Source organism: Mauremys reevesii, linkage group 12 (assembly GCF_016161935.1).
Source record: "Mauremys reevesii isolate NIE-2019 linkage group 12, ASM1616193v1, whole genome shotgun sequence".
Classification (NCBI taxonomy): domain Eukaryota; kingdom Metazoa; phylum Chordata; order Testudines; family Geoemydidae; genus Mauremys; species Mauremys reevesii.
Window position 1 is genome coordinate 47270210 of NC_052634.1, and position 13344 is coordinate 47283553.

The 13344-nt window shown below is 48.7% G+C and overlaps 2 non-coding genes across 2 annotated transcripts; both read right to left on the bottom strand.

Moving 5' to 3' along the window:
- Positions 1-2969: 2969 nt before the first annotated feature.
- On the bottom strand, positions 2970-3042 carry TRNAV-AAC. The gene has a single exon. It is a non-coding gene; the product is annotated as a tRNA-Val (tRNA).
- A 2493-nt stretch (positions 3043-5535) lies between these two features.
- On the bottom strand, positions 5536-5607 carry TRNAA-UGC. The gene has a single exon. It is a non-coding gene; the product is annotated as a tRNA-Ala (tRNA).
- Positions 5608-13344: the final 7737 nt, after the last annotated feature.

Consider the following 13344-nt stretch of genomic DNA (forward strand, 5'->3'; position numbering starts at 1 on the left):
CGCGGGTTGGCAGGGCTTCTCCCCTGGTAGCTGGTGCTCATTATCCATCAAGTAAATCAAAACACTTCCACCTGCAAGTGGATTTAGCCCAGGACCCTCAGAGTCAGCAGCTCTTACACCCCCCACTGCGCTCTCTGGTCAGGTGTCCTTGCGCCGGAAGCCTCCTGTTTAGATCCTAAAATAGCATTTTTGCACCAGGGTGGGGCTGAAATTTTGGACTGGACATTGTAGCTCCACCGTTATTTTATTGAATTGCTTCAAAACAGCAAGTGTAGAAAGTCTCCTAAGGGCCAGGCTCTCTGCCATGGAAACAGCTGCCCCTGCTCTCCAGGAGTCTGTGCATTCCACCCAACAAAGTACAAACCTCTGAACTGAAGGGGGGTCAGACAGTGACGGTAACACAAATCTTCCGACTGTTAACCCAAGTCCCTTCCTTTCTTTAACCCAGGACGTGCCAGTCACCTGTTAGCCATGGTGTTATCTTCATCTTAAAATACCTCTCAGGACATTGAACAGAGGAAGTGAAACCCCCTCCCTGAATGGCTCCCTGTTGAGGCGTTGTACCGTACCTGCCCCTGGAGCCTGGTTTTATATCCTTAGAGCTTTTTCTCTTCAAACCCCTTATCCCAATCTATGGGCCACCGCCCCATTTCAGAGTTTAGAATTTACTCTCATCACCCTTATATGGCACTTTCCATGTGAATTAGACCAAGTGAGTGGGGGAAGCTCCATAGCTAATGAAAACCGATGCTTTGGGTGAGGCCTGAACTCATAACCCCAGCAGTGCGCCTCCCTCACTAGCCAGGTGTGCCCCTGTAGGTGCTTCATAGACAAACTTGGGAAGTAGGGTAGTTACCTGTGTCTGTGATTAACCACTTTGGTGACCTAATTGAGAGGCTGATGGTCCAAACCCAGGTGAAGATAGAGGTAGGTTTTTTTTTAGTGATGAGACTCCAGTACATTTTAACAGGCAGTAAAATGCCTCAATTCTGGTCTAGCCTCATTGGGCAAGCATAAGTGGTGTTTTTGCCAGATGCATTGGTGGTACAGTGGTGAGCGTAGCTGCTTTTCAAGCAGTTGACCTGGCTTCAATTCCCAGCGAATGCAGGAATGTGATGTTTTCTCTGCTGAGTGATTTAATTTCCAGTCACATTGTATCAGTTTAGCAATGGAAGGGAGAGAATCAATGTCCTGCAGATCATTAAACACCCAGTGGAGGAAGAAAGGGGCGGGACTATACAATGAGCAGATGGAGTCATCCTGGTATTACAATGTTTGGTTTATTTTTTATTTTTTTCCCTTTACTTCCCTCTCCCTTTTAGACTCAGAGCCCTTAAGGTCAGAAGGGACCAATGTGATCATCTAGTCCGACCTGCTGCACCTTGCAGGCCAAAAGACCCCACCCACCAACTCCTGTAATAGGCCCAGGAGGGGAGGCAGCTCTGTGCACTGCCCTACCCCAGGCAGCACATGGGGCCTCTGCTCCCCTCCCCATGGGTGTGCAGAGATGTGCCAGCAGCACTAAGGTGGCTCCTGTCCACTCTGCCTCCGTCCTCCGTGCCACTCCCAGAAATGTCGGCATGTCCCAGCATCCCCTGGGGCGGGGAGTGTCTCCATGCACTGCCCCTGCCCAGTACCAACTCCGCAGCACCCATTGGCAGGAACTTCAGCCAATGGGAGCTCTGGGGCAACACCTGCAGCAGTGGCACACGGAGACCCCTGGCCCCGCCCACCTAGGAGCTGCTGCCAGAGGGTTGTGTGCCGGTCACTTTGGGAGCTGCACTGCCGGGGAAGCGCCACCCCTCCTGCACCAACCCCTCCCCAGCGCAGAGCCAGCACCCCGCACCCAAACTTCCTCCCAGAGCTTTGCTTGTCTTCCTTTCACCCAGAACCATCCTTCTCCTGGGTTGCAAGTAGCCATCCTGGGAAGCCAAGAGGCAGGCACAGGATTCTGCCTCCCAGCAGCCAACCGCACCTCCCAGGCTTTGCTGCAGAACGACTGGTGACGCTCTACTAACCCCACTTAGCCGCACTGAGGCACTTGGCTTCTGCCCTGCCTTCCTCAGCTCGACTTTCCTCTTTTGCCCCATTCCTGCCTCACTTCCTCCTTTGGCAAGTCACACAGAAGAGCCGGCCGCCATAGGCCAATCTCAAGGGCAGAGGAGACCAAGCCACAAGGCTTCAAAGGTGACTGGCCCAGATCCTCTAGCTTTCCCCTGCTGATGCTAAGGCTTTTTCCTCAGCTCATTTCACTACCCTCTGTCATGCAGGGGTTGGGGTTATCGCAGGTGTTACCTGAAATTGGGCCAGCTAGTCAGCATAGGGAGCACTAATGACCCACCAGAGTTTGGCAGAAAGCAGCACATTTATTATATTGATAGCTAAGCTCAAACGAAGGGGGGCAGGGTGACACACTCACGCTCCCAGGACAGGCACGGCACTGGAGATGTCAGGATTCTGCAAGGTAAGTTTCCCACAGCGCAGCTATGGATGGTGTGACAAAGGTAAGTCTCCCTGAGGCACAATGAAATGCAACGCAGAGAACCACTGGCCAGGCAGTCCGGGCATGGGCATTCACTGGAGGTACAAGCTTGTGAGTGCTCTCCTGAGCACAGGGCCTCCCTTTTAAGGGCCTGCACCTCATGGCCTGCGACTAGAGATGACTTGGCTGCATCTGGTTGGTCACACTCCACCTTGGGCAGTGTCCATGCTCTGGGTGTGTGAGCGCTGCCTAATTAGCGTCCCAGACACCTTGTCTACCTGGGAGCTCTTCTGCTCTTCAACCAGCCCATTCATCCCACCAGCATTCCAGGAGGGAGCGGGAGGGAAAGCCACTTCACAGGCATTCAGAGAGGAGAGGAGACAAAAGTGGGAGCAGGAAGTATAATAGACCTTTGAGCATAGAAATCACTGCTGCTCCTACAACCGCAGGGAATAGGCCAGTAGGAGCTGGGAAAATTAAGCCAGCATGTTTCTGCCTGGTTTTGAACCAGGGACCTTTTGCATGTTAGGTAAACGTGATAACCACTACACTACAGAAACTCTGTCCCAGTACCTTGCTCCTCCTTCATAAGACCATAAGAATGGCCATATTGGGTCAGACCAAAGGTCCATCAACCCCGCATCCTATCTGCCAACAGTGGCCAATGCCAGCTGCCCCAGAGGACTGAACCTAACAGGTAATGAGCAAGTGATTTCTCTCCTGACATCCATCTCCACCCTCTAACAAACAGAGGTTAGGGACACCATTCCTTACCCATCCTGGCTAATAGCCATTCATGGACTTAACCTCCATTCATTTATCTGCAAAAGAACAAAGTACTTGTGGCACCTTAAACTAACAAATTTATTTGAGCATAAGCTTTCCTGGGCTAAAACCAACTTCATTGGATGCATGCAGCGGAAAATACAGCCAGAAGATATAGATTATCTATCTATCTATATACATACACACACACACACAGAAGATGCAAGGTTGGGTGTTGCCATACACACTATAACAGGTGATCAGTTAAGGTGAGCTATTATCAGCAGGAAAAAAACCTTTTGTAGTGGCTTTCATGGCCTTTGAGAAAGCAAGACAGAGCCTTGGAAGGCCCGCAGTTTGTGGCACAGGTGTTCTCAGATTCCACTGAGACTTCAACTCAAGTGCAGGATTCAAAGTCCTGAGTGCTGGCCCTTACACCATGGGACCAGCAGAGCACCTGTTGATTACTGTAGACTTCCAGAAGGGAGGACTCTGGGGAAGGCGGCTCTGGGCATTTTACGCCCCAAGCACGGCAGGCAGGTTGCCTTCGGCGGCTTGCCTGCAGGAGGTCCGCCGAAGTCGCAGGACCAGCGGACCCTTTGCAGGCATGCCGCCGAAGGCAGCCTGCCTGCCGCCCTCGCGGCGACCGGTAGGCGCTGTGGCTTGCTGTCCCAAGCACGCTTGGTGTGCTGGGGCCTGGAGCCACCCCTGTCTGTGGGGACAATTTTTTCTGGCAGGGAGGACTCAGTGGGAAGATGCCTCTCTGGCCAGCCCTGCATTTGCTCAGAAAGTCAGCACCCAGCACTTTGCTGCAGGCCCAGAGGCCTTTCTTCCTCCAGACTGTGAGGCCAGTGGACAGGTGAGGCGGTAGCACGCCTTCAGTCCCAGGCAGTAAAGGGCCCTTACTAGGAAAGGCCATGTCCTGAAAAGGAAAAACTAAAGTGAAGGAGAGTCCTTCTAAAAATCCTTGGGGATGTCACAGGGGGGAAAGTGTTTCTTTGCCTGACTAGGGACTTGAACCCTGGACCCTCAGATTAAAAAGTCTGATGCTCTGCCAACTAGGCTAGCCAGGCTCACATTTTAAAGAGGCAAATTTCATGCAGAAGAGAAACTAGTCAAGAAAAATGAGGGCAGGAAACAATACAGAAAACCTGCTACTCTTGTTCTCTTAGCAGTCCTAGCCCCAGCCTGCTCCTCCATCTCGTGCCTTGAGGCCTTATTCTTTTTTCCGTTAAATATCAAATCCAGGAGAAAACACAGTTCTACAAAGCAAAACGAAATCACAAACAGAAATGTCATTGGAAATACAGAAATAAAAAGGAAAATGCAGTTCCATCACTTTATCATATCTGGGCCATTCCTGTATCGAGGCACCGAGGTCCTGTGTGCTTACGAGAAACCTGGAGGAACTCATACCACAGCCTGAACATGAAACTCAACTGCTCCCAGGTGCAGTAAAACCCTTTCCCTGCTGTGACGTTGCACTCCATAGGATTTTATGAAAATATGCTAATGAGTGTGAATATAAAGTGACTGGACAATGCTTCATGCAAAAGGTCTCTTGTGAGGTATCATTACACAGCTTATAATCTACTGTGTGTGTTCATCCTATTTGTATGACTCGATCATTCTTGGATCTGAAACTAGAAATATGAACTATAACTCTGAGGTCCTGTTGTAATGATGCAAAGTGTGGGCCATTAACAGTGGTTTGGACTCTTGATGGCTCCCATTAACCAGGACAATTGACTGGAGATGGCTCTGTCCTGCACCATCTGTGAGTCAGGCCAGGAAGAATGAAGGCTTGGGGGTCTCACAGGATATGTGACCATGTCACCTGGTACAGGAATCCATCTTAAACCTGGGGCTTTTCCCCAGGTGAGAAACAAAAGATTCCTGCCTTGTACCAAAGCTGTATAAGGGGGTGGAACTGAACAAACATGGCTGCAGTCATGAGACATCCCTAGCTACCACCTGAGCTGGAACAAGGGCTATACCAGGTGAAAAGATTGGGCCCAGACAGAAATAAGTTTTAGTCTTTGCCTCTCAGTCTGAGCAGATGGGACCTTTCCCTCAGTGCTGGAGGATTCGCCCTTCTCATCTACCCTTGTCCCAAGCAGCACAGCTGGTGGGAATCTTAAATGTACCAGGGTGACTTGGGAGCAGAAACCCCTGACCTTCCATGCAATTGGCACTTGCCCTCACTGAGCAGGATTAAAATTCCTGCAGGGAGACTGGTGGGCCCCATCCCCTCTGGGGATGAGCAAACCAACAGGGTGAAAAAGAATTGGAGATGCTGGGGATTGAACCCAGGGCCTCATACATGCAAAGCATGTGCTCTACCACTGAGCTACATCCCCATATGGGCCATGTGTGCTATAGGTTACACTCAGAGCCCTCCTGTTTTAAAAGCACCTAGTGACCTAAAAAGCAGGATGAGGACACATTCCCTGCTCTGAGGCCAAAATAATACACTGATGATAATAAGAGTATATAGAAAGATTTTGCAGTCACTATGGGCATAACTATGATGATTGTTTCGTGTTTCACTCTTAATATCTGGCACCACCACTGCCTTTCCCTTTAGTCTTGCAGTTAACAAAGGGTAAAACTAAACATCACTTCAGATACAAAGGAGTGTGTGTTCATTCCTGTTAGCTACACAGGGGTTTGATGTAGCTGCTTTCAATTCTCTGGTTCTGCCGGGATAAGTAACATTTCAGAGTGTCACTGAACTGAAGAGAGAGATCATTTTTGACAGGTTACGCCTACTCTTAGGGTGTTTGTCTGGCTGGCAGCCCTGGTTCCCAGGTTCTCTCTCTCCTGAGGGAAGAAAGTTTCTGTGCAAAATACTAAAACTTTTAACAGAGAGGAGGTAAAGGCCATGGCAACATGATGGGGCCAGTATGTACCACAACTGGTTCTTCTATGTGGGATGACTCTGAACACTGACTGATCTCCACTCCCTTGGATTTGAAGAGATGTTTAGTTGTGCACCTGGGACATATAAGGCTGAAGCAATTTTATGGATGGTGACAGTACGATTGAAGGGTTATTTAATGTTGTAAAAATTGTAAAACACTGAGCTTAAACTGGAACTACCTGTTAGTAAGGCTGGTTTCCCCACGTCAGTTCCATAAGCTCTGCTAGAAACACCTAGGTTCTCTCCTGCCTCGGTGGGAACTGGAGGAATCGTCCCCTGCTGCCCTTGGCTCCAGGCTGGTTTTTCTGGGGAGAGGATGTGATTGGTTTTTGCTGTTGAGAAGGGAGCCAGGCCAGTTCTCAGGAACGTGAACTCCCAGCATCTTTCCAGCCCAAGCCCAGGCTGCTGCCTGTCCAGCCTCTGTTCCCCTTGGGGCCCTGCGTGTTTGACTCTAGAGCAGGCCGGGAGCAACAGCTGAGGCAGAGGACAGCCTGGGCCGGGCAGAATAAGAAGAATTTAGCCAGCAAAAAAAGGTAAAATGGCGGTGGAGTGTTACCGTGGACTCAATGGCATTTCTCCCATTGGTCTGTCTGCTTTGGGGCGAGGGACAATAACACGTCCTGCTGCATTCGTTATTTCAAAGAGGCAGTTTAGGATTTTCATTCTCACACACGGTGCACAAAGCAGGACTCAACCTTTGGCGTAAACTAAACAAGCTGCTCACAGATTCTGGCAGCCACAATGAGCATTTGGGTGAGAAGCTCAGACCTGCTGCCCTGTCCCAGAGGAAGGGGTCATCTGTGTGTGTGGGGACTGGACCACTGACCTACCCGCTCTGCATATTGTAACTCCCAAACGTTCAGTAACTCTGTTATCAGTGCCTGTGAGTGTTATTTAAACCATAAGAAAAACCACACTGGGCCAGACCAAGGCCCATCTAGCTCTGTGAACCTTGTTTTTTTCTGACAGTAGCCAATACCAGGTGCCCCAACAACCAGTCAACAAGGCACCACTGGGGAGTTGAACCCAGGATCTCTTGTTTACAAAACAGATGCTTAGCCAGCTAAGCCATGGTACCTGTGGGTAGCTATAACACTCTGCATCTGCCCACACCTGACTCCTGCCATTGCCACCAGGGCCTGACAAGCTTTGCTTGTGTTTGGATTCTGCAAAGTGAGAGGGAGCAGGTGAGGGATTTTTCCTTTACCAAGTTGTGTGTGAGTGAATCTTTGGCCAGGTCTGCACTACAAAGTTGTTTCAGCCCGGAATTATATTTGCTCCAGGTGTGTGAAAAACACACTGCTTGCTACCTCGGTCGGTAGCTTGTGGCACAGTGTACACACTGCAGTGCCATGTCTGGCGACAAAAAGTGCCCTGTTTTGCTGACAAAATAAAACGACTTTGATATGAGAGGTCTAGAGCTTTTTGCAGCAAACTTAAAGTAACAAGAGTAGACACTGCTGTTCATTATATCACCATAGCTGGCCTTCCCCAGTATCCCACAATGCCTGCTGTGAACTAGTCTGCCCTGCATTCCTGCTGCACAGAGCCATGGGCCCCCTCCTTTCATCACAGCGGAAGTTCTGACAGCTGAGCCTGCTGCTCTGCTCCGGCTGCCAGGAGCAAATCACTGCCATGGATGCTGCTCTCTCCCTTTGCACTGCAAACCCACAGAGCAGGTGGCGGGAGTTTCCCTTACAGTGTGGGGGACCACTGGCATCCGAACTGTGACACGCCCATGTTTGCACCCTTCCCTTGCCCAGGGAGGCTCCTTACACCTTCTAAACAGGGACTTCTGTTTTCTAGTAAAATCGACCGGGAAGGAGAAAACTCAAAAGAGAGTTCCCCTGGTGCTCACGTACGTGAACCAGAATACTCTCTCAGTCATCAAAGAGACCTGGAGAAGGAGACTTGCTGAAGCAAGCCACAGGGGTCTCTGAGGTTTCCCCCTGGCCCCTCGCCCCTGTCCTGCCTGGCTGATGTCAGCATCTCTCTGTGTAAGGGTCACCACCTCCCCACCTCCCTTTGACCAATAGTCTGAGGTCCTGCATAAAGCCTTTGTGATGTCACTGCCACACCCCTCCCTTGCTGTGCTAATGTCCTTGCCCCTGGCCAGGCTGCTTGCTGGAGGTTTGAGCTACTCCCCTGTGGATCACCCCACTCAAGGAGAGGCGTTCGTTCTAGGCATGAAGCCGGCTATTTCAGGAAAACATCAGACACTGCTCCCAATCACTACCTCAGTTTTTCAGAAATGAGTCGACTTTATGGCCCAGAAGAGACCATTAGAGCATCTAATCCGACCCCCCTGCATATCACCCAGGCCTCCCTGTATGACACAAAAGAGCTACTTTGGGGCAAACCACATTCCAGAAAGGCATCTAGTCTTCATTCACAAATGACATCAGGAGATGGCAAATCGACCTCTTTCCTGTGGTAACTTGTTCCTGTGGTGAATCATCCTCAGCTGTTGAATATTTGCATCTTATTTGTAATATGAATTTGTCTTTTTCACCGTCAGCCACTGGGTCTTGTTATGCCTTTCTCTGCTAGATTCAAGAGGCCCTTTCATACCCAACCTTTTCTCTCCATTAAGGCCCCTCAACACTTCAATGAAGTCACCTTTCAATCTTCTTTTGATAAGCTAAACAGGTTGAGCTTGTTCCAATAGCTCACTAGAAGGCATTTTTCTCCAGCCCTCAGAACATTTATTGTGGCTCTGTTGGTGTCACTAGGCCTAAGTAAACCAAAATTGTGACTGCAGGCCTGAGTAGAACCAGAGGTCTTCCATGCTGTGAGAACTTTAACCAGCCCTAAAGATGCTAGGAGACTACCAAGCAAAATGTGTCTCAGCTTGCAAATGCAGGAGTTTAAAACTTGGCAGAAGCCTTGGGAGGAGGGGAGGGGAGAGGGGAGGAAAATCTGTATGCGTTGTGATAACAACCGAAGAGGCCATAGATAAGCATGCGAATGAGAACTTTTCTAACACGCTGAAATGTAATGTTTAAAAAGTAACTGCTGTTGGGAAGGGGAGGGGTGAGGGGAAAACCAGACAAAAGGCTTACACAAACAAGAGAAATTATAAATGCTGGGGACCCCATACCTGCACGCTTGGGTGTGCAGGATTTGAGAATGCTTTTTCTCCTGGCACCTTATTTGGGCTCAAATAAACCTGATTTTGCTTCTCCACCCTGGTGTGTCAATTAGTGCTACGCACACCCGGGCAATGAACCCTACTGTTGCTCCTTATCAGGCTCTTTAAGCTGGCAACAGCTCTTTGGATTATCAACTCCTGAACTGCAGCTGGATGTGACTCTTGTTCTTCTGCACAGCACAGCTCCTGGAGAAGAGGATCTGCAAATGTGCATTCATATGATACCTTTGTTTTAATTGATGAAAACATAAATTGACACTTTGAGACTGAAGCAGTTTCAGCTGATAGACAGCTTTGCTGAGTATGCATTTGGACAGTGAAATGTTGATGTTTACATCCCATATCAAAGCACCCCTGTGCAGTGGAGCTCCTGAACCAGAATGGAGAATGAAAATGAAAATGTTTTCCTTTTTTAAAAAAAAAGAGGTTATATAAGAAAACACTGGGTTTGAATCAAGGACCACTTGATCTGCAATCCAAGCACTTTACCACTCAGCTATGCTCCCATGATGGCAAAGCATGGACTCATGATCTCAGGACTTTACAAGGACCAGACCCTCCTTCATCGAGAGTCCTTTGCCATTCCCAGGCTGAATGGTTTAAAAAATGGGGTTTGATTAAACTTGTTAAATGTGGCAAACACCACAGCTTGCCACCCACTGGCGATATAAGCTCCTCCCACTGGGCATAGCTTTGCCATCTCTTGGGAAGTGGATTAACTACACCCACAGGAAAACTCTCTCCCTTTTAGCATAGAGCAGTGGTTCTCAGAGCTGTGAAAGTCAGGACCCCCCAAAGTGGGTCATAACCCTGTTTAATGGGGTCACCCGGAGCTGGCATTAGACTTCTGTACAGGGCCTGGGGCTGAAGCCAAAAGTCTCGCCCACACCCATGGGGCTGAATCCACTCAAGCTTCTGGTTGCCCTCCCCCAACTGGATGAGAGGGCACGTTGTGTGAAATTGCAGGGACCACTGGTTTAGGGTGATGTTCTCAATCACTTCTGAAGTCCAATAAAAGCTATTCCTCACCCCACCTACCCCTCCATCAGGACAAACTAGGTATGTTCTGCTGCCCTTCACTCATGCAGGAAGGATAACATTTCATTTATCAATCCTAAAGTGATTTGTAACCCGCCACCAGCAAAACTGGCCATTTTGGAAAGTGGCCCCCATCATTCACTGCATATCTAGGCGAAGTAGGTTTGTCTATGCAAACATCGTCTGTTCCTGAAATTTTCCCAGCTCCTCACTAGATGTGAGAGGAGCTCATTCAGCCCCTGCTTCCGCTTAGTATTTAAAAATGCCTTGTGCTCCTGTCTCTGCTGACCTTGAATTTCTCCTCTGTCCTTTTTTCACACTTTTGATGGTGGCCAGGTAGTTTAAGGTGATGGACTGCTAATCCATTATTGCTCTGCACGCGTGAGTTCAAATCCCATCCTCATTGGATGCATTTAGTCTTCACCATCCTTTATAGACAACCATCTCCCCCTTTGGTGCACAATGACAGATCAAACAATGGTACTTCTTGCAAACAGATACTCAGAACTCCCTTACTTTAAATAAAATGTCTAAATCCCAGATTTCTAAAAAAGAAAAAAATATTCTCTAGTTCTGTATTTCTTAGTTTTTATCTCAAAAGGGAACATCCTCCTCATCTCCCTCAACCACCCTGTACTTACCTCCCCAAATTATTAAAATATCCTCAACGAGCAAGGCCAGAGCAGTAGACAGAGCTAGTGCCTAGACCAGGCTGTTCTGAGGAGGCAACTCAAACATTTTCTCCCTGCTTCCCTTGGCAAGGTCTGACTGAGAAGAAAACAAAATTCCCCAGACTACAGAAAATTTTCTGCACAAGAAACACCCATACTAGTCCTGTTTAGGACGTTTGATTTGAATCTATTATTATTATTCTCTTATGATTCATCTCAGTTCCAGTGTTTGTCCTCAGATGTGTTTACAGGTATTGAGGTGTGGGGAGAGGCCAAGTCATGATGTCTTCCTCCCTTTCATAGTTTCTTCAACTTGCACAAGGCTCCTTTGCTGCAATGTAGGTCAAGCAGCGTCCATTGTCGCTGTGCTATCTCGGAAGCCTGCATTGTACATAGTTCCTGGGATAGTCAACCAGGAGTGTGGATACCTTCAATGGGCCCAGCAGCGAGTCTGGCTCCTCCGTTGTATCGCACCTGTGAAGGCTGGTGGGGGCATTCCCACCTCATAACATATCTCAGTAACGCACACAGAGCAAAACTTCATAACTTCCCAGCAATGTAGGCACACACAATCCAGCACGATTTTTAATGTTCAACAGATCAGAGACTTTTGAAATGACACCTCACGAGGCAGACTTTGTACAAACCATGTCATCGTTATGAGAGTGGTGAATATGGGGCTTCAGGTGCTGCTTTGAGCACAGCGTGCCACACCTGGGCTTACATTGCAATGGAGACGTACCCTTAGAGTCCATCTCTCCTGGGATAAAAGATGGCAGCAGGGCTGGCCTGGGTCATCTGACTTGGGCTCCTGGAGCTAAAGCTGAGGGGCTAAAAACTGTGGTGCAGATATTTGTGTTCATGCTGAAGCCTGGGTTCCAGAAACCCTCACCCCTCGTGGGGGCCTCAGAGGTTGAGCTCAAGCCTTATGTCTGCACTGTAATTTTATAAATTTGGGGAGGGAGTTTGTAAGTGAAATGGTAAAACCACATTGAGGAACTGGACCACTGACCTATCAGCTCTTAACACCCAAACTTTCAGTAACTCTATTATCAGTGCCTGTGAGTGTAATTTAAGCCATAAGTCCATCTAGCTCTGAATCTTGTCTTCTGACAATAGCCAATACCAGGTGCTAAAGCCACTCCTCCAAGGTACCACTGGGAGTTGAACCCAGAATCTTTTTTGTTTACAGGACAGGTGCTTTAATCAGCCCCTGACTATGACACCTGTGGATTATTTGCATGCATTGTGTCTGCCACACCTGAATCTCTGCCAATCCCCCACTGGGCCCTGACAAGCTTTGCTCATGCTTCTGGATTCTGTAAAGTTTGAGGAGTAGGTGAAGTTTTGAGTCCCCAAGGTGTGTGTGTGATTCTTTGGACAGGTCTACACAACAAAATTAGGTTGGAGTAATTACATTACTTAGGCTGACAATGCAGTTAAGGTATTAACCTAATTCCAGTGTGTAAATAGCAGCTCCAGCCAGTCAGAACTTTCTGGAGCTATGAAAGAGGGAGGGACCCAACCTCCTGTAACAGGAATGCAAGGCAGGTGATTTCACGGCAGGCATGGTGGGATACTTGTGGAGGCCAGTTATGGTGATATAATGACCAGCAATCCAGCAGCATTTAGACCCAGTGACAATTTGTCACTTTGGAGTTTGCTGCAAAAAGCTCTAGACCTCTTGTCTAAGGTGGTTTATTTTGTCACTGCAAAAGAGGCAGTTTTGTCACCAGACATGGGGGCATTGCAGTGTGCACCAACACAAGCTGCTACACCGAGGACTGTTGTGTGTTTTCACACCTATGGGAGCAATATAATGATGCTGAAATAACTTTGCAGTGCAGACCTGGCAAAAGATATTCCACACACACACACACACACACAGCTTGCAAGAAGCCTCACCTGCTCACTCTGCTTTGCAGAATCAAACACAAGCCAGCTGTCAGGCCTGGTAGCGATGGCAGGGAGTCGGTGTAGGCAGACACGGTAGTTTAGCCATAGGTAGGCACCATGGCTTAGCTGCTAAAGTGCCTGTCTTGTAAACAGGAAATCCTGGGTTCAACTCCCAGTGGTGACTTGTTGTGTAACTCTTGGGGCACCTGGTGGCTACTGTCAGAGGACAAAACACAGAATAGATGGGCCTTTGGTCCAACCAGTATGGCTGTTTAGATTATACTCACAGGCACTGATAACAGAATTACTGAGTTTGGAGTTAAGAGCTGATAGGTCAGTGGTCAGCCTGTCTGAATGACCCCCCACTCCTCTGGGACAGGGGGCAGGTCTAGGCTCTCACAGCAAATGCTCATTGTGG